The 21,212-nt window shown below is 42.5% G+C and overlaps 1 long non-coding RNA gene across 1 annotated transcript in view; it reads right to left on the bottom strand.

Annotated features, from left to right (window-relative positions):
* Positions 1-21,212, bottom strand: part of LOC144785199 (uncharacterized) — a 106,093-nt gene that overhangs the window by 44,825 nt on the left and 40,056 nt on the right. Inside the window, exon 2 of the long non-coding RNA XR_013601808.1 lies at positions 8,094-8,183. This is a non-coding gene — a long non-coding RNA (uncharacterized LOC144785199). The remainder of the gene's footprint in view (positions 1-8,093; positions 8,184-21,212) is intronic.

The following is a 21,212-nucleotide window of genomic DNA, read 5'->3' as shown; positions in this document are numbered from 1 at the left end:
CGAGAAGGCAAACAAGGAGATAGATAAGGAGCTCCTTTTGGCTGAGAGACGCGCTGAGCGTCGTCGCTCTATCGAACATCTTAAGAAATTACCACTGACCACCCAACCTGACTCAAATATCACGCAGGAAATGGCTGCTCAAGGGGAGACGGCCAGTGATTTGGATTTGGTTAGCATGGACCAAATTCCCAGTATATTTCGGCCCTTAAATACTTCCCCTGCACGTTCCATTGTCAATAGTGAGGCCCTCATAAATAGCCCTTCTTCTGTTTCTGCTACTATTAGCCTCATAGATCTTAATACTCCAGTCGCTCAGACTGCGGCTCAGACTATGGCTCCCAATTTGCACTCAACCCTTACTAATCGCTCTTTTGACAGTGCTGGTCCTTGTAAGAACATTCAGTCACATATCATTAGTGACACCGGTTCTAAGTCCACTAAAACTAAAAGGGTCGTGTGCTCCCCACCTAAGAAAAAAAGGAAAAAGGGTGGTGTTAAAAGAAAAGGTACTAGTCAACAAATCCCTTCTCCCTCTATAGTTAACCCTACTAACCACTTTATGGTGCTTCCCGTGGTTGAGGCCCTCATAGGTACCCCTCATAATCCGACTTTATCCGAAGATGTTGCTATTGGGTTTAATAAGGAGTGTTTCAAGATCTTTGAGAAACTCCTAAAATCCTATATGTTACCCCTATTGGAGCGTGTAAGGATACTGGGTGAAAAAGTGGATTGCCTTCTGGCTCTCGATGCTACATGCCATCCTACGAGCTCTGATAGGCAGCCTATTCCACCCTCTAAGCCCAGTGTCTCCACGTTTGCTTCTAGCAATCATTCTAAAAATAAAAGTACAAATAATAATAATATTGAAGGTAATACTCAACTTAAAGCCCTGGATTTGACATCCAAACACTCTCGTGTAATCAATTCTGTTAAAGAGAAGCCTATGGTGGTCCTGAACAAGCCATCTTCTGATGGAACTATGCCACCGGCAAAACAAGGGGCTGTTAAATCTGTCAATCCCGCTTATAGACAACCTTTAAATCGTAGGAATATTGTAGAACTCCCCCCTGATTCAGCCAATTTTGTCATCATCCTGACGGGTGTGCCCCCAATCTCCAATGGGAACCGGGAAAATAGCGCTAACCTAAAAAATAAAGTCATCTTCTGGCTGAAAACCAACAGACCCCTTCCTGCCCATCTAAATGGGGACATTATTTCAGTTAGAAGATGCAAGTGGGTGGGTCCTCGCCCAAAGGATATAGAGGGCGATACCGTGATCATTAACTTTAGGGATCATAGAGTCGTTCCCCATCTTACCGATTGGTATGTGGGAAACAATGAGGGAGGGATTTCCACGCGGAATCTTAGCTATTTTTACCCCGAGACCTTGTTTAAACCACCTGGCCAAATTCGCTCCAAAAGAGAACACCAGCACACTTAAATGGACCAATTTTACTCCCAGTTTTTATGGTCCACCTATAAACCCGGGGACCCTGTTTCGATCTTATGCACAATCTACCTACAATAGCTCTTCACTTACCCCGAACTGGGTTAACCCTAAGTCCCAGTTTTCTGGTTTTCCCACTATGTCAGCTTCTTCACATTTTAGCCAGCCTCAAAGTTTGTGTCCCGCCCTAAACAAACAAAGTAAATATACCCAGCCCAATGAGTATTGGAATATTCCGTTGAGGAACTTTTATGAGCCCTTATCGGGGCTGGAGTATAATGATTGACCAGCTATCCTATCTAGGGTTAAGGAGGGTAATATAGATTGTGCGGGTATTGTAGATGCCCAAGATAACTCACTTTGTTATGTTAAATCTCCAAAGAGTCAACTAGCCCAAAGTGCTAAGGGGGGCTCTGCTTATCTGTGCGGGACTGGTGATATGGATTTGGTACCTGATACAGTGTTATTTGTTGATTTATCTGTTGAGAGTGTTATAACGGTGCCAGGTATCCAAGGTGGGCACCCCTGTACTTATACTGATGACATAAGGAGGGATATTGGTTCTACAGTTGGAATCGCCCCTCTGCAAGAAGAAGTCACTACTTTTGGTGACGAAGCTCTTCCCACTGTCAAAGTCTGTACTAGTGCTCCAGCAGACAGAAATGGCACCATCCTGGGTAGTTGGAATATAGCGGGTCTGGAGTCGCGCATGTGTATTCCTGATTGGATCAACTTTATACGTCAAGGTGACGTCTGGTCCTTTCAGGAAACCTGGGCACTCTTACCAATATTCCTCTCTGGCTACCTGAACTTTAGTAAACCAGCTATTAGAGGTCAAAGAGGTCGAGCTATGGGTGGCTTGTCAGTTTGGGTTTGTCAGTATGAGGGTGTGACTGCCGAGGAGGTTTTTATTGATAGCCCTGACATATTAATGGTTAGCATCAAATCTACCAGTGGGTTGAACATTATGTTGATTAATATATATGCTAGGGGTATCCAGGGTGGTAAGGTCTCTTCAACCCTCCTCCGTCTGGATGACTTCTTAAGTGATGCTCCAGTAGTCGGTCATTTGGTTGTAATGGGTGACTTAAACACCTGTTTTGAACCATTGAGTTTGGATGATGGCCTTTTAACTGAGCCTGAGGATTTGGCTTGGGGGATCCCACAACTGGACTTAGCCCCGATTAAAAAATGGTCCCAGGCGGCTATTTTTATTAAGGGTTTGTGTCTGGATCAGGGTCTACGTGCCTTAAATGGTAGAGTGCGCTCTGATAGGTTGGGTAAACACACCTTTAGTAATGGCAGACATAGCAGCCGCATTGATTATGTATTAGTGGATGTTAAACTGTGGTCTGTGGTAGTGGATATGGAAGTAAAGTCACGCCCGGAAAGTGATCATGATCCATTGGTGGTGGAATTAAGGGATTTCAGTTTCTCAGGGCCAGTTAAATGCTTGTCCAATCTAGTCCAGGATGAAGTTGTACTCACCAATGACATGAGGAGGGTACGTTGGCCTAAGATCTCTGTCGATGCTGAAGCACGTATTAAGATCAGATCTTTGGTCTCTAATTCCCTGGCTGAAATCTCTAAATGTGATTCACAGGAGGTGATTAACACAATTATTACTGACACACATAACAGTTTGTTTACATCTTTAAAAAAACTGTTTATAAAGTCCATTTCTAAAAGGGGTAAAAGGGGGATCATAAAAACCTCCAACTGGTTTAACGATGAGTGTCGACAGACTCATGTAGAATTGTTTAAAGCTTTAAAACTTAAGAACCCTATTTTAATTAGGTTGTGTAGGAAGGCATTTAATGCTGCTAAATGTTCTGCCAAGGCTAACTGGGACGAAGAACGGTGGTCAACTCTAACCGAAGCATGTAGCTCCAGGAACATGCAACGGTTTTGGCATCTTCTTAAATGGGGTCTGCCGCAGGATGTCTGCCCAAGTCCAGCCTCGGTGGATCAGCAACAATGGGTTCGCTACTTTGAGGAACAATTTAGGTGCCTCAGTAGCGTGCAGGAAAATATTTGCTGGCCATTGTCGGTTGATCCTTTAGAGTTTACGGTTAGAGATGTTGAATTAGTCTTGAAATCTATTCCAAGGGGAAAGGCACCTGGTCCTGACTGCATTCCAGCGGATTTATTCCAACAAGATCATGATCTTTGGGTACCATACTTAGTTCAGCTGGTTAATGCCTTGGCCTCAGGTGCTAGGGTTCCTGAGTCCTGGGCAGATGCTGAAATCCTGCCTATTTACAAGAAAGGTGATCGGTCGGTCCCATCTAACTACCGGCCGATCAGCCTTATAGACGCGGTGCAAAAAATCACAGCCCGTCTTGTTCTTGCCAGGATCCAGGAATGGATTGACGAGTACAATATTCTAACCCCCCTTCAAGCTGGTTTTAGGTCTCATGTGAGTACCCTAGACCAGGCCTTCCGTTTTATGCTTCTTTACTGGAAGACGGTTCTCTTGGGCAAGGGTAACCTCTACGCAGCCTTTGTGGACTTGAGGTCTGCTTTTGACCTCGTTCCAAGGGCTGGGTTGTGGAAGGGTTTATTAGAACTGGGTATGCCAGCCCCCCTTGTGCGCCTTCTGGTGAATTTACATTCACATACCTATGCCCAAGTCCGCTGGGGAAAACCAGGGGAGGTGACGGATAGGTTCCCTGTGGCCAAAGGCGTTAGACAAGGGTGTGTTTTAGCCCCTACCCTTTTTTCCCTTTATATTAACAAGGTTACTAATTATTTTGATAATTATCCCACAGACGCCCCGACTTTAGCTGGAATGAAAATCCCCTTGCTCATGTTCGCTGACGACACTCTCCTGATTTAAAAAACCAGACAGGGTCTTCAACAGGCCCTGTCGAGGTTTGAGTTTTTCTGCAGCGAACATGAGCTTGAGGTGAATGTGACCAAGACTAAATTTATGGTCCTAAGAGGACACAATCAGATCACTGCAAGGGTGACTTTGGGGGGTATCCCCCTGGAACAAACCGAGTTTTTCACTTATTTGGGAGTTACATTTAGCGAGACCCTAAGTTGGTCCCACCAGGTTGAGCTTATGGCTTTAAAGCACCGACAGATAGGTGGTGCTCTGATCAAAGAGCACAAAGGCTCTTTTACCCGGCCAATTTCACCACTAGTTAAGATTTATGGTTCAAAGGTTTTACCCTCAGTCCTATATGGGGCGGAATTATGGGGCTTTAGCAAATTGGATCCCTTGAGAACAGCCCAAAATAAATTCCTCAGGGTGGCAACGGGTCTGCCTCAGTCAACTCCGCGGATCCCGCTTTTGTATGACCTCGGGTGCCAACCAGTGGAGGACCAAGCGAGATTTCGTCCATTGGCATACTGGCGACGTCTGTGGACAACGCCGGAATTCCATTTTTATGCTAGGGCCTGTATGGAGGTCAAATATCTGCCTGGTTCTTTAAACATAGGCTGGTTTAAGGATTTAAGATCAACCCTAATTGCCCTGGGGTATGGTGATCTGTGGTCAGATCCCGAATCTGCAATCTTTCCCTCTAAAAAAGATTTAAAATCGTACTATTGGGAATGGGTGATTCACAATAGACATTCATGTTTGTGCTCCAGCAATCTGACTAGTCTATTTATCGTCTTTAAAGACGTTCCCAAGTTTGAAAAATATTGGGACATGATAGCAAAGCCCCAGGATCGTAAACTATTCCACCAGTTCAGATGTGGTTCGTTGCCATTAAGGGACTTTACTAAAAAGTGGGGGTCTGGTGGGACCGGGCACTGTCCGAACTGCCTTGGTCAGGGTGAAAGTTTAAACCATTTTTTGTTTGTCTGCCCCTTGTATAATGCTCCTAGAGCCAAGTGGTCAACCGCCACATGCATCAACCTATTTAGGAAGTGCAAACGGTGCGAATCGGTAAATTCGGCCGTTTGCACTTCCTAAATACGTTTTTGGGATGCATGAAACAATTCGCTATTTTTTGCATTTCTTAAAAATGCAAATGCAATTAAGGAATCGCATTTGTGCGATTCCTTAAATGCAATGCATCAATTTGTAAAAAATAGCGAATTTTGAAATTGGAAGTGCAAATTAACACGAGGTTGACCCTCGTGTTAATTTGCGAACATTTTTAAAATAGCAAAAAAATGCATTTTTTACACTTGCATGTTACAGACACACATGTCCTTAGGACATGTGTGTGTGAAACATGCACTTGAAAATACATTTCAGGGGTGCAGGGGGGGGGTCCTTTGGACCCCCCTCTGCACCCTTGCAATGCATCAACAAATTGCGAGTGCAAAAAAAAAAAATGCAAAACGGCATTGATTCCTATGGGCCTCTAGGCCCATAGGAATCAATGTAATGCCATTCCTTAATTGCGATTCGCAATTAAGGAATCGCAATTTTCGAAAATTAAGAAATCCTAAAAACTTTTAGGATTTCTTGATGCATAGGATTTTGCATTTCCTAAATAGCGATTCCTTAATTTTCGCTATTTAAGAAATGCAAAATCCTAGATTGATGCATGTGGGGGGTAACGTCCGGTCTGTAGAAGCCTAGGTACTCGCTCGGCTGTTGAAGCAAGCAGAATTCTAAAAACTAATTTGTCCCCATTAATCGTTGTGGGTGTAGCAACATTTTTGGGGTGGGATTGGATTCTTAGAATCAGGTTCATTAAAAATAATCAACTAGGGATTCAATAATGTTTTCTTTAGCCTACCTGTTTATGAGTAGTTCACTATATTTTATGTTCTTTGTTAATTTTTATGTTTATGCTAATTTTGTATCCATTCACAAGAAGCATGTTTAAGTGATTTAATATGGTTTTAGATGTTTTTATCTAGTTCATATAAAAAAATGTTGATGTATATTGTAACTTATGTCTTTTATGATGCATCAATCGAATAAAGACTTCTTGAATTGAATTGACTGGGAGTGGAAAATCTACAGAGATTGCAGATAGCCGCCAGCCAGAAATCACAAATATGACATCTCAAAAGCAAACTGTACAAAATAGTCAAGGTGATACTGATGGAGCAGATTTCATCTGCAGTCATGCATTGTTTATTTTTTTGTGCTTCAGACAGGCTGCATTTAAATTGCCACGCACATTTTGGTGCAAGTTAAAAACATGGCACATGAAAAACATGAAAGTGAGGCCTGAAAATGCTTTTGCTGAATTTACATGTGTATTTTTTACAGTCTAGAGAAATGTGGCCTTTTTAGCTTTGAAGATTAATAGAATGTGTTTCTCTCTTCCCAGCCCATCCCATATAATCTACATTAATTATTCCTGTCTTAATAGACTTTGACTTGTTGCATATTTTGATAAACATTTTCAGTTAATAACACCTCTTTTTATAATGTGTGTGAATTAATAATGCACTTGGGACACATAATGGACTGATTTACATGAAATTAATATTATCTTTGTGTTTGTTTTATTTTTGGGGCCTACACAAAACATGGCTGCCTGTGAATCCATCAAGACTATGGCTTGCAATTTAATGAGAAGGGAGCATGCGCAGACTGTGGCAGCTTTCCTCATGACAAAAAGTCAAGGACAACCTGAATTCTTGTCATTCTGCCAATGTACCAGTTAGTTAAAAGTGTCCATCTACTGCGCTGAGAAGGAAGGAAAGATGAATTAGATTGAAACATTTTTCCTAGTAAATGTTGCAATGTTTATAAATGTAGTTATTCATGTATGCTTCTTTTGTTAAGACTAGTGAAGTCAGGTTTTTAGAATGAGTCAGGGAAGTGTGACCTCATGCCTTTATGACTGACCAATCACGTAAGGTTTTACTGAAAAATGTTACATCTTTGTGTACTCTGCCAATAATTATGGTATAAATACTGTCCTCTCTGGATGGGAGCTGCCACTTCTTCTTTTTTCTCAGCTCAGCTGGCTTCTATGGGTTAGGTACGAGAAACGTCTCGGGAGATTGCTGAAGGGTAGGTTTGCGTCCGAGGAGATTCAGGGGGAGGTTTCTTGCTTCCACGTCATATCTTGGCACTTCATGCCGCATTCCTTTGAGGTCTGGTGAAGGAGGGGCTGCTTTCCTCTTTAGACACAGACAGACAGAGAGTGCAGTGGATCAGGATAGATGCTAAACTTTAAGTTCATGTTTTGACTAATTAATTAGGTCTAAAAGATTTATTTGTCTTATGCATTTATTTCTCTTAATGGGAGATTTTTTGGCAACTATTTAATTATTGATTAGCTTTGCAAGACTATTTTTCTTAGAAACTCTTTAAGAATTGTGACTGAAATTTTGCGCCACATTTTTCATAACTACATGTAATGCTTATATGCAGACTGTAATGTGTTCTGTATTATTGATATTTTTCCTGTTTTCCAAAATTCTGTAACCTAATTGATATTTTACTAATGAATAAAGGGTCAGAGAAAAATTAACTTTTTGACTAGAAAATAAAACCCTTTAAAATAATCAACAACTCTCTTTATTGGCTTACAATAATAATTGTATTTTGACTGTTCATCTTTATTTAAATTTCTCCTGATGGTAATACATGGTGTGAAGGGCCCAACACCTTTTGAGCGGTAAAATAGAGGTAGCATGAGGGTTTTGCATTGAGAAACTACCAGAAGAAATTACCGCTCTCCATCAATACTATTAGCAAAATCATCTCACTTACCCTCATTTTTGGTGTGCAGTTTGTTGGTCCATGCATGAGAATATTTTCCTGATTCGTAGCACTGAAACACACTCGGCAGCGCATCATTCTCTGAGATTGGGAGGAAGGTAAGAGGTAAATATTACTCCATGATGCAATAAATAAACTAAGGCAGTGTGTGGCAGCCAGTGTTTTCAGACTATAGATGCCATGATGAACAGTATGTCCCACGGAAACATGTGCCATTGCACCTCTGGCTAGCTTATTGTTGGTGCACTTGGTGCTTTCTATTGGGCACTACAGGTGGTAGGAAAGTCTGTTCTCAGTCAAAAATAATATAAATTGATTTACGGAGTAGTTTATGGACATTTAGTATTGATCCATGAGAATAATAAGTCTTACTGCAAGTGATTTAAATGCTAATATGAAAAGACAAGCAGTTTTTAATTGGTTTCAAAATTATAGTGTTTTGATTATTTAATACAGGAAACCCATATTTTGCATAAGTGGACCAGGCCAACTACATTGAACAGTCTTACTTTTCTTCTGCCTCCTTGGCACACGGAGTAGTGGCAGGACATATTTTTTATAAAGGATAGAGGGTTGCTATCTCGTCATCCTTACATCAGCAGAGGATTTAAGGATCACTATCTATTTTAAAATAAATGCTTGTTCGGAGTTCAGAGTTCAGACGCGTTTGAGGTGAGACTGTCACCCTACCAACACTGTGACCAGGAGCGCCTGGGAAAGGGCTCCCTTGCTTGTATTTGTGCTTCTTAAACCCACTCGTTTTTTAAAATTGAATTGTTGCTATCACTCGTACTTGCAATCAGCTGACTATCCACTGCTAGCACGTCCCCGGTCCACCGCCGATTCTTCGGTTTGGATGGAGGGAATTTCTCACGCATACAGGAAGTGATTTACAACTTCCAATAGGCTAAGGCAAGTCAGCTGACCTTCAGCTGATCTCTCCCATAAAAAACGATGCCTCTCTTTACGCGCAGAGGGCGCGCCACCGGCGCACCGAAGGCGTGCCAAAGGCAAGCCCGTATGCACCCGTCCACGCCAGACCGGGCCCGGGGCCCTGAACCCCTGCCTCTACTCCTTCAGCCCACCTCCGATACTCTAGGGAAAAATTACTCCACATAATGAAAGTCCCAAAGACATCATGGACCCATTTAATCTCCATTGAGAAATTGCAGGACAAGTGTCTATACTGCCCATACAAACTGTCTTCAATGGCAAATTACCACCCCTCGGCAGGGAATCCGTTCAACATGGCTCTGCTGAATTGCAGATCCATGCCAAAACATACTACTGAAATGTCAATACTATTACAAGACACAGAACTAGATGTTCTGTTCGCCATGGAGACCTGGCTTTCTCCAAGCTCAGACCCAGACGTTGTTCAAGCACTCACTCCTGGCTACCTGAGTAGTAAGGGCGGCGGGATCGCCCTGGTCTACAAAGACCACTTAATCTGCCGCATCCTGGACAGCCCGCTCCGAGACTGTGAAAATGCCCATTTTTCTATCGAATTCACCCCCTCACTCACTTTTGCTGGCATTCTCCTATACCGCTGCCCAGGAGCATAGGGACAATTCTGCAGCTCGCTACTTGAAACGGTCTTAAATCTTGCCAGTGGGTCGCCCAATTTTAACCTTCTTGGAGATTTTCATTTTCATTTCGATTACCCCTCAGACAAGGTGGCTGATGACCTCGCCCACGATCTCGCAGCCTACAAGTTACACCTAAAGATTCACCAAGCCACACATATGCAAGGTCATCTCCTTGACCCTATTTTCTCAAGTATAGCAGAATTAAAAGGGAAGGGTCCCATTCCCCTCCCTTGTTCAGACCACTTTCTAGTCCCTTTTTCGAGGCATCCATTCACCTCGTGCTCTCATACACTAGTGTCACGCATCCAAGTCCGCCTCTAGCCCAAACTGATCATAGAGGACTGGGCTCGTGAATTGGTATTAACCATACCCACCCACGACTCCGCACCCTTCAGTAGCCAACAGAAAGCTCTCCTCGTGGATTGAGGATTCACTGGATGTAGTACTACCCAGAAAAACCATACTAAAAAAAAACGGATCCAATAAATCCCTCTGGTTCACCCCTGAACTTCCTAAACTGAATCAACAGTGTCAAAGATTAAAAAAAAGCATGGAGGAAAGACTTTGCAAGCGAGAAAAAATCTGACTACAGTTCATCCATTGCATCTTACAAAGTAGCACTAAAAGTAGCCCAGGCTGCCTATTACGAGGAAAAAAAACTATCCTCCTCCAACTCCTCCAGAGAAATATTTCGGATCACAAAAAAAACTCATAAAATCTCCAGACCCGCCCACAACCTCAGACCCGTCTGGCCACAGATGCGAGGAATTAACAGGATTTTTTTCCACCAAAATCCAAAATATCCTCAATCTCCTCCCACTCACTAAAAATGAGCACTTGCCCGAGACCTGCAAATTAAAACCTCAGAATAACGCCCATCACCTAGAATCCTACGCTCCACTCACTGAGGAACTACTCCCTTCTATCCTAGACTCGTTCAAGAGCGGTTCTCCACTCGACCTTGCCCCTCTTAACATCCTGAAGTTGGCAACACCCACCATCATCTCCCCCATCACCAACTTAATTAATGCCTCTTTAGCAGTGGGCACAGTTCCCCAAGACTGGAAAAATGCCATGGTGAAGGTGCTACTAAAAAAAACACTTAGCTCCCACGGAGATGGGCAGTTACCACCCCATCTCCTTACTCCCTAGAATTAGCAAGCTCGCAGAAAAATATGTATATCGCCTACTTTCTGCGCACCTCGAAACTTTTGAACTACTCCACACCTCCCAGACTGGCTTCTGCCCTGGCCAGGGCACAGAGACTGCACTGACAGCGGTGGTGGAGGAGTCTAGAAAGATTTTTGACTCCGGAGGATCCTCAGCCATCATCCTCCTGGACCTAAGTGCAGCCTTCCACATGGTGAACCACCACACCTTGGTACACGGTCTCAAAAAAGTGGGAGTGACTGGCACGGCCCTGTCCTGGCTGAAATCGTTCCTGGAAGAAAGATTCTCTATGAAAGTAATGGGACCCCCTCTAAGGTACTAATTCACAGGTCAGGGAGAAGATGGGAGAGAAATATAATGCAGCAACTACTCAAAGCACAAACTCCATCATGACCTCTCTATTTATTTGAGGGTTGTAGCCTCTTAAATTCTATCATGGGCATAACAAAACACAAATTGTACTGTTACTTATCTCCATTCACTTTTTTATTTGTCATTTGAATTATTTTTTTCTTTGTTATATCTTTTAAACATTATTATCATTAAAAAGCACAAAAAGACATTTCTTGTATACTCAATTTGGCAACATGAGAAATAATTCACAAATTCATATAATGAACACAATATGACCAGGTAGAGAACAAACAACAATCAAACCGCACATGCATACTTCACACACATTCACACCACAAATTATCTGTGCAAGTTGTCGCGATTCATTGGTTCTAGTCTAACTCCCAAAGACAGGGTCACTACAAATTGTAAGATTCTTCCAGGTATTCGAAGGTAACTCCCGGTCCCAACCCGTGCCGCTTCAATGTGGGGTTCCCTAGGGCTCATCTCTCAGCCCCACACTTTTTAACATGTACATGTCCCCACTGGCAGAGATAGTAGCCCTGTTCGGAATCCAAATAGTTACCTACGCAGATGACACCCAACTTATCGTGGCATTGAACCAGGCTGAACAGTCCCCCATGGACCTGTGCTCCTGCCTCAAAGAAGTCGCTAGCTGGATGAGCTCATCCCACCTCAAACTCAACGGTGACAAGACCAAGCTCATGCTGTTGGGCAACCAAGCAATTTTTAATTCTAAACCCTGTGGCCGACTTACATGGGGCCTTCTCCAACCCCCAAAAAGGAGATAAAGAGCCTGGGTATCTGGCTCCACCACAATCTCACTTTAGAACCCAAGCCAGGAAAACCACTGCCACCTGCTATGGTCTGCTGAGAATTGCACAAAAAGTACTTCCTCTTCTACCCTGCCACTCAAGAAAGCTCCTGAATCAGTCGCTTATCCTCTCCAGGCTGGACTACAGCAATGCCCTCTATCTGGGTGCTCCCAACCCAGTCCCTTCTAAACTGTGAGTGGTTCAAAATTCGGCAGCATGACTTCTCATGGGCACAAAAAAACGCTGCTCAGCCAAGACTGCCCTAGATCACTCTACTGGCTTCCGATACGGGAGAGAATACATGTTAAAGCCCTTTGCATCGCGCATAAAATCTACAGGGCAAGGGTCCGCCTATCATCAAAACCCTGATCAAACCATACAAAGCCACCAGAAATCTCCGCTCGGATGAGCTCCACCTGGCTGAGGTCCCCAGAATTAAGAAGGCTCGGACAGGTGGACGCCTTTTTTCCCATAACGCTTCTAGGCTCTGGAACTCCCTCCCTCTCTCTATCCCCAAGGAAGCTAACCACTTGACATTCAACAAACACCTGAAGACATGTATATTCCCATAATCCCATCTGCTCCTCGATCCATCTCCGCAGTGCTGGGATGCCTCCAGGTAGCCATGCACTATACAAAAGCATTTTTCATTTAATTTCATTTCATTATGTAATTTGAAGTCGTTTTTTAAACCTATTTTTACAATCAATGAAAAAAAAGACTCATGCTCAATGCATTATTGACACATAGATTAAATAGAAAATAAATTCAAAAGTTTATTGTCCAACTTTCCACATCAATACAAATCTTAATTAGGCTACTACCTAGCAAATATAACTACAAAAGAATATCAGTTATTGATGGACAAACCTGTTTGAATAACTAAGAATAGTCACTTACTAGAAGCAAACGCTAGATACAGTGTACCTCATTTCCCACAATTCGCCTGCCAAACGAGCTAACTGACACAGTATGATGGAAATATATGTACAAAGTTCAATATGTTTCTGCTAAAGCCTGAAGCATTGAGAATATGTCTGAAAACCGCATTTAAATAGTTTAGTTGTGTTGCAGGAGAAATAAAAAACAGCATTCTAATATCAACCGTAGTACATTAAAACTGTACCTTACAGATGAATCAGAGTAAGCAATTTTATAATATGATTATTAAGAATAGCCAATCCGAGCTCCTCATCTCACAACTTGTATTGTCTCCGGATCATTCAGAAAAACGATTGCAACATTTCCTCACTGATTGAGCCCATTTCAACAACAGCATTTTTAGTTCAAAGGAAACATTCTGTTTTGTTTTAGTCACCCCTAACAAATCAGTTTACTTGGTCACCCTATAAGATTCCCAACACATAAAATCAGCAAGAAGAATCTAAATTTTGTAATATTGAATTCATACCCCTGGCGACCCACAAATCTATATGCCTCTTCAGTGCTTAATATGTAAAAGAATGAGTGCCGGTGACCGAAACTCAGTTCAGAAGCCCCCAGCCAGTGCAATTGAATGGAGAAGTGTGGCTCACTGGTTAGATGCGGCAGACCCGTAAGCAGAGAACGGCCCGGGACCAGGGTTCGATTCCCGACGCGGCAGGGTCGTGGACCAGGGTCAGCGGACTCGATAATTCTCGCCTCAGTGCCTACTCTAGTCAGAGACCACACGCGGCAACTCTGGGCATCAGCTTGCCTCATCTTCACAACGGCCCCCCCAGATCGCCGGGGATGCTTGGTCGCACCTTAGAGATACCCATCTGGGACCATCTCTCAGGGTGAGCCAGGACGGGTTCCCCAGCGGTCGAAGCGTGGAGATACTCCTCCGGGAGTCGATTCCTAGCGCTATATAAACCCACAATTAAATTAAATTAAATGTTGGCACACCGAAAACGAAGGCTGGTACTCTTAAACAAGATCAGGCCTCTTTGATCCACAACCAGACACTCGCTGCTTTCTCTTTATCTTACTCTTGCATGATCCTGCTTTCTCCCTTTGTAACAATAGGCTGGTCTTTGTCTTCCTTCATCTTTCCCAGTTGCGTGTTTTCCCTTTTTTGCTTTCGGGAAACGGTTGTTGACAAAAAATAAGTGCCAGTGCCAAAATTAAGTGCCGGTGCATGACAAGCAACCACTGGCTCAATTTAAGCACTATGCCTCTCCTTGCATAGCTGAAAGAGTAAATCACTGTAAAGGGTGACATCATTTAAAAAAAAAACAATTGTAAAATTCTCTCAGATGCACTGGCTGGGATATATATTACAGTCCTTCCAATATCTGCAATTAGTGGCTCGCCGCAAAATGCTAAAATATTGGGAAGAAGGGACATCTTTAACAAGTACCCAATTTTATAGGTACCTGTTCAAGGATTTGCAGACTACTCAATCATATTTTATTAGATAGCAAAGAAATTGAAATACCTGAGCCTACTTTGTAAGCAGAATAGTATCTCGTACATGGAACAGGTAATTAAAAGACATAGGCATGCCACTCTAAGGAATTCCTTTCTAGCATCAGTTAGTCAGTCAGTCAAAAAGCTTTTATTATCGGTTAAAAACCATAAAAAGACATATTTACACATTTACACATACATCAATACTATTTAAATATAATCATTTTTAAAAAAAAACTAAAAGACCTCAGGAAACAATTAAAAAAAAATACATGAGCATCAGCAACAATGTTGGCAGTAGGATGTTGATTTGTCTCTTTTCATTAAAAACCCCTACTGTTGTAAAAGACTGTACTGTTGAATCCCTTTCTGGAAGCAACTATGCTTTCATATTAGACGTAAAACACTGTACTATGGTATCTCTACCTGGAAGCAACTATGCTTTCACAGTAGACCTTACTAATTTGATTCATGTGATTATTCTTGAGCTTTCCATACATTTTAAGACTGTGATTCAGCATCAAGACGAGTCTGTGGGATAAGCAGAGAAGAACCTTCTTCTAAGGCCACTCCAAGTAGTTTGTATTTGGGCATTTAAGAAATGTAAAGTTAGCAGAACAGAATTTGCCACCAGGAATGCACCATTTGAATTTTGAGGGAATGAGGTCAGGTGACTTCTGATAGACAGCTTCACGCAGTGCAGTCAAGGCTTTGAAATGGATATGCTTCCTGATCTGTAGCTAGTACAGAACCCCACACAGCATGGCAAAGATGTGTTCATGGCTTAATAATGCGAGCATCAGGTAGGCTAAAGTATTTTACAAAGACATTCAATATGAAACTACCTCTGATGTTGTCTCTGGGCTCCTCCACTTTCACCCCTCCGATTTATCCGAATACTTTAAAGAACACCACAAAGTATGAAACGGAGGCATCCCCAACAACCTTTTCTATGTCCCATCTCCACTTTTGGCAACCTGTCTTACTTGTTAACAAGTTCCGGAAGACCGCTACAAAAAAGAAAATATCAAAATGGGAGAACTGTTAAATTGTTCAAAAATGACTTCAGCCTTTAGCTTCCAGTGCTAGCTGGACGCTACCTTTGGGGCTGCTCCTTACCTGCCGCCACTTGTTCTGTCTGCTGTTCCTTCCCTGCGGCCGGGCTTGGCTCCGCCCCCCCTGCACAGCGAACGACCGGCCAGGCTTTGCTCCGCCGGTCCACCTTCCACCTCCTGCCTACAAGCCCCAGGATCCCTTGGGGCACGCCGGCATGTCCAGTGACCGCGCCAGGAGGCGCATAAAGACTCGGTGGGTCCCTCGTCCCGCGAGAATGCCCGCGGGACGCGCCGGGAGAAGCCCGGGACAAGGGCGGGACCGTTTGTGGCCGTTAGTGGCCGGGAGAGGTCGGGTCGGGCCACCACTCTAAGCTATGTGAGCTGGTGCTTCTATAGTCTGTCATGCCTGCTACTTCTGGCAGGTTCTCTGTGACCTAGTATCAGTGTAAAAAGAGCTATTTAATATAAATAACTATTGTCGTACATAAGAAAGTGAGTTTTATCTTTTAGTAATTTTTATTGAGCAATTATCCACAGAGTTGTATTTGCTAGCCCTTGTCTACACCACAGCACGCGCGCCAACAATATTAACTCCTGCATACATAGTGGTTAAGAATGGGGAAGAATAATCTTGTGTTACCTGTCCCCATCCCAAAGCAAAAACCAGTCCCAAACCCTCCACCAGTCCCAAACCCTCCACTACCCAGTCTGACAGCAATAGACCGTATGCTGCAGAAAACCATCGTGGTGGTGGCTAATGCCATTGAAAATACAGAACGCCGCCTCTCGCTCCCTGCTGGTTCCCTTCCACCTTTGCCATCTAATAATATATCGATGTTCACTATTAACTCTCAGGACTCGATATTGGCGCCATCTTTTGTCGCCCTCCCAAGGGCCCATCCCACCTCAATAACCCAGGATACTGCCCCTGCAATGGTCAATGTGTCACCTGAGCCCACACCCTTACCAACAAGGCTATCCATGACTCCCACTCCTTTCCTACACGAGTCTTCTCCTGATTCACCTCTCCAGGTAGAGGACCCCATAGGTATCGGATCCTGTGATACGCCATTAAGCTCAATCTCGCTTTCTGCCTCGTCCCCGAGTATGATTAATGAGAACTCGCGGGTAACAACTAGAGGACAGAAGGCTAGGCGAAAGTTAAACCACATAAACAGTGAAAGTCTAACTGTAACAAAGGTCAAGGGGAACGCAGGTGGCAATAAGCAGAAGAAAGTTACTACTAAACATTGTGTAACAAAAGGGAAAACTGTCAATAACAACGTTCCTGACACTGCATCTACATCAACCATTGACAGGGGTATGCGACGTTTACGACGCAACCATTACAACGCCGTTCCATTACGACGCGGTCATAACAACGAAAGTTGTTACAACGAATTGCGCTGGGGAGCGCTCAAGGATAGTAAATCATTTAGTTTACTATCCCAACACCTTCCCTACTATCCACGGGGACTGGTGTTGGAATAGTAAATTAAAATGTTTTAATTTGCGCCCCCCAACGCAAGTCGTTGTAACGACTTGCGTTGTTACAACCGCGTTGTAATGGAACGCGTTGTAAAAGTGTGCGTCGTAATGACATACATCCATTGACAGGGGCCCCTTTGTCTCAATCATAGAAAAGCCAGTTACTTTTCCACCTTTTCCCTTACCCAATCAGGGACTCCTGGATAAAATCGAAATTCTTATGAAATCCTTAATGGCACCACTTCTGGAAAGGGTAAAGCGTGTAGGTGAAAAAATAGACGGTCTGGAGCAAGTAATAAAAAACAGCCCTATTACCTTAGGGCAATAAACGGATAGCACACATGTAAAGGCTACGGATCCTCAGTCGCGCCCTAGAGCCTAAAAAACTGGTACCAATAAAACTACCCAGCATTTACCTGATCGTAGGCCCCTAGTGTTCAAGCAACTAGGAATACTGAAAGCATGGGCAGACCCTTACAGAGGGCTCTGAGTGTGGGTGAAGTTAAGGACCTGGAAATAGGGGAAGGCCCCCAGTGCAATGCCGTGGATTCTCCGGGACTGCCAAATAATAACATCTGTGTAGCCAAGGATTCTTCCCTGACTACTAAACCAAAGAGGTTATTTCCGCACATTGACTTACCCCCACAATCAGCACCATACACCGTAGTTCTAGTTGGTGTCCCGGAGTTGCCCCAAGAAAAATCAGAATCCTACCCTGAGCTAAGAAATAAAGCCGCATATTGGCTAAACAAGAATAGGCCCCTCCATTTTGATATACCAGTGGAAATTCTTTTTGCTAGAAGGTTAAGCTGGCTGGGCCATAGAAGAAAGGATTTCCCTGGAGAATGCATTGTTATCAACTTTAGGGACAGGCGGGTGGTCCAACACATATGTAATTGGCCTGCCCAGTTTGGTGGGCGTGAAATTTGCATTAGGGATCTGAGTTTCTTTTATCCCCAATCCCCCCCTTTGCCGACAAACATCCGCTACAGGGGTTCAGCAAACGCGGAACCGATAGGAGGGACAAGAATTAGATACTGAAATGACTTCAGGTAGAGTAGATTTGAAGATAAAATAAGTAGTTTATTTATAGTAACAACCCCAGGGAGATCCAAGACCAACTCATCCAGTGACTGTTCATCTGTGTACTGCCCCCTGGATTCCACACTCTGGAATCCAGTGAGCACAGAGACTTTGGAACATTGCATCATTACAAGGATATAACATATCTCCCTTTCTATAAAAACAATAAAACAAAACTTAAAAGAAAAACAATAAACTATACTGTTAACCTATATCATGTGTCAGAGTGTTACCAAATCATGAACAAACATAATCCTTCATCCACACTGGTTTACCTTTAGGCCTAGTAGATAAAGACACTGAGGTGGGAACAGGATTACATTTAGGCACAGTAGATAAAGAGGTGGAATCAGAAATAGGAACATCTCTTTTCTCAACAGATGATTTTTGAGAACGCACAGCCTGATCAAAGATGTGTTTACATTCAAGATCATTGCATCTTGTAATGCTTCTTATATTCCATTGCTTACCATCATCTAGTTTCACGATGTTACCAGTAACTGAGACAATTTGCTTGGGTTTAGACCATTTAGAGGAACCAGGTTTCCGATTCCCCATTAATTGTGAACGTACCCAATTACCAACCATAAAAGCTCTACCACTACAGTTGATTTTTGAATTGTGATAATTAACATATTTGTTTTGATATCGTTGAACTTTACTTGTTAAATTCTTGCTATCAATTACTCTTGGACAGTTTCTGGACATCCAAGAGGGCTTGACTTTAGATCCGGCCGCACGCCCTTTTAATAAAGAAAATGGAGATACTCCAGTGGCTGTATGAGGAGTATTCCTGTAACACCATAACATTTCTTTGACAGCATTTTTGCAATCATCATCATTATTGCTGGCCAGTTGAATGCATTCTTTCAACACTCGGTTGAATCTTTCTATTAAACCATTTTCCCTTGGATTATATACAGAAGTTGTCATGTGTTTTATACCAACTTTGTTAAGGTAAACTGAAAATTCCTCTGCTATAAATTGAGGACCATTATCAGATAAGATAATACTTGGATAGCCCTCTCTACGAAAGATTCCCTCACAAAATTCAATAATATTGGAGGCCTTAATATCCTTGACAAAAGCCACTTCCGGCCACTTAGAATGAAAGTCCATCAAGACAATTGCAAACTTGTTTTCAATACCCTTAACGTGAAATGGACCACAAATGTCGATAGCCACTTTGTCCCAAGGTTTGTCAGGAAAAGGTGTAGCAGAGATGGTAGTTTCTTGGGACTTGTGAGACTTGTCACTAGACATACATGCCAGACAATTTCTAACACACCTGTCTATGTCTTTGTCCATTCCAACCCACCAAAAATCATTTCTAGCCCTTCTTTTCATGCTAGTCATTCCACTGTGTCCTTCATGTAACAAATTCAATAATTTGTCACGCAAAACTGCAGGTACAACTAATCTGTCACCCCTCCTAAGAATTCCATCATAGAACGATAATTCCGGCCAAACCATCTTATAGTCTGCCAAAATGGACTTGTCTAGAGAAGACAGATCTACACCAACGTGTAGATTGTTGATAATTTGTTGTAACAAAATGTCATCAGACACAGCTTGAACCCATTCCTGCTTACTGAATGCATTGTTGCAAGACTCTTCAATGCTGGCAATTAACCACTCATCATTATCCCCTGTTGTATCATTTTTGACACAAGGCAAAGGAAGGCGGGATAAACAGTCTGCACTTATATTCTTATGACCAGGAACGTAGTTTATTTGAAAATTATACCCTTGTAATCTATATAACCACTTTGCTATTCTAGGTGTAGCTCTTGAAGCACCTTTAGTGGTAAAAATGTCAATAAGAGGTCGATGATCAGTTCTTAATTCAAATGAAGTTCCCCAAATAAAAGTCTTAAAATGGTCTACACCCCACCAACATGCTAACGCCTCCTTTTCAATTACAGAATATGAAGGTTCAGCACCTTTAAGTGTGCGAGACGCAAAGGCTATGATTCGTTCAATTCCATCATGCCTTTGCATAAGAACAGCACCTAAACCGTAAGCGCTGGAATCCACCACTATAATGGAAGGGTGATTAGGATCATACGGTTTAAGAGCTACAGCTTTTGTGATATCATTTTTGATGTTCTCAAAAGCTTGTTGACACAAGGTTGACCATACAAAAGAGGTACCTTTTTTCATCAGTAATCTTAAATTATATACTTTATCAGCGAAGTTTGGGACAAATTTAGAATAGTACTCTGCAAGTCCCAAAAATGATCGTAATTGATCTTTATTAATGGGGTGAGGTGCTTTCTCAATGGCATCTAATAATTTCATTTTAGGTTTAACACCCTCATTGGAGATGGTATGACCAAGATAATCAATTTCTTTCACTCCAAACTTGCATTTTTCACCACTCACAGTTAAACCAGCATCTTGTAACTTTTGCAACACATTGTGAACTGCATTGTCATGACAAATTAAATCCTTCCCCCAAATAAGAACATCGTCTTGAAAAATTCTTACATTCAGTTCATCCTTCAAAATGCTACACATGACTCTCTGAAAAACTGAGGACGCAGATGGCAATCCGAATGGCATCCTGAGATATTGAAAAGCACCCTCAGGTGTAATAAAGGATGTTAGATGTCTAGAATCAGTGTGTAATTTGATTTGGTGATATGCATTTGACAAATCAATTGAAGAAAAGTACATGGCATCTTTAATACTAGAAATCATTTCGTTGATATGTGGTAGGGGATATCTATCCACCCAAATATTTTTATTTAGATCCCTCAGGTCTACACACATCCTAATTTTTCCATTGGGTTTGCGAGCCAAAACGATGGGACTAAGCCATTCTGAAGCTTCAATTGGTTCTATTACCTTAGCATCACATAACCTATTTAATTCTTCCTTCAAAGGATTCCGTAGGGCAAAAGGTACATTCCTTACTTTGTGGACAGATGGAGTGTTGTCAGCTTTTAATATGATTTTATGTTCGAATTTGATTAGACATCCTAAATCTTTGCTAAACAATTTTGGAAAGATAGTTTCCCATCTTGAAGATGAATCCTCATTGGTTAATAAAACTTGGTCAAGATAATCATAAGCTAAAACTACTTGATCAGGATGATTTGGGTTCAGTAGTAACCCCATCTTTTTAAGATCTTTCCAACTTAATAGTGCACGTCCTCGTTC

This window comes from Lissotriton helveticus, chromosome 10 (assembly GCF_964261635.1).
Source record: "Lissotriton helveticus chromosome 10, aLisHel1.1, whole genome shotgun sequence".
NCBI classification, from domain to species: Eukaryota; Metazoa; Chordata; class Amphibia; order Caudata; family Salamandridae; genus Lissotriton; species Lissotriton helveticus.
Note: the sequence above shows the minus strand (reverse complement) of the source record. Positions and strands in the feature narration are given on the sequence as shown.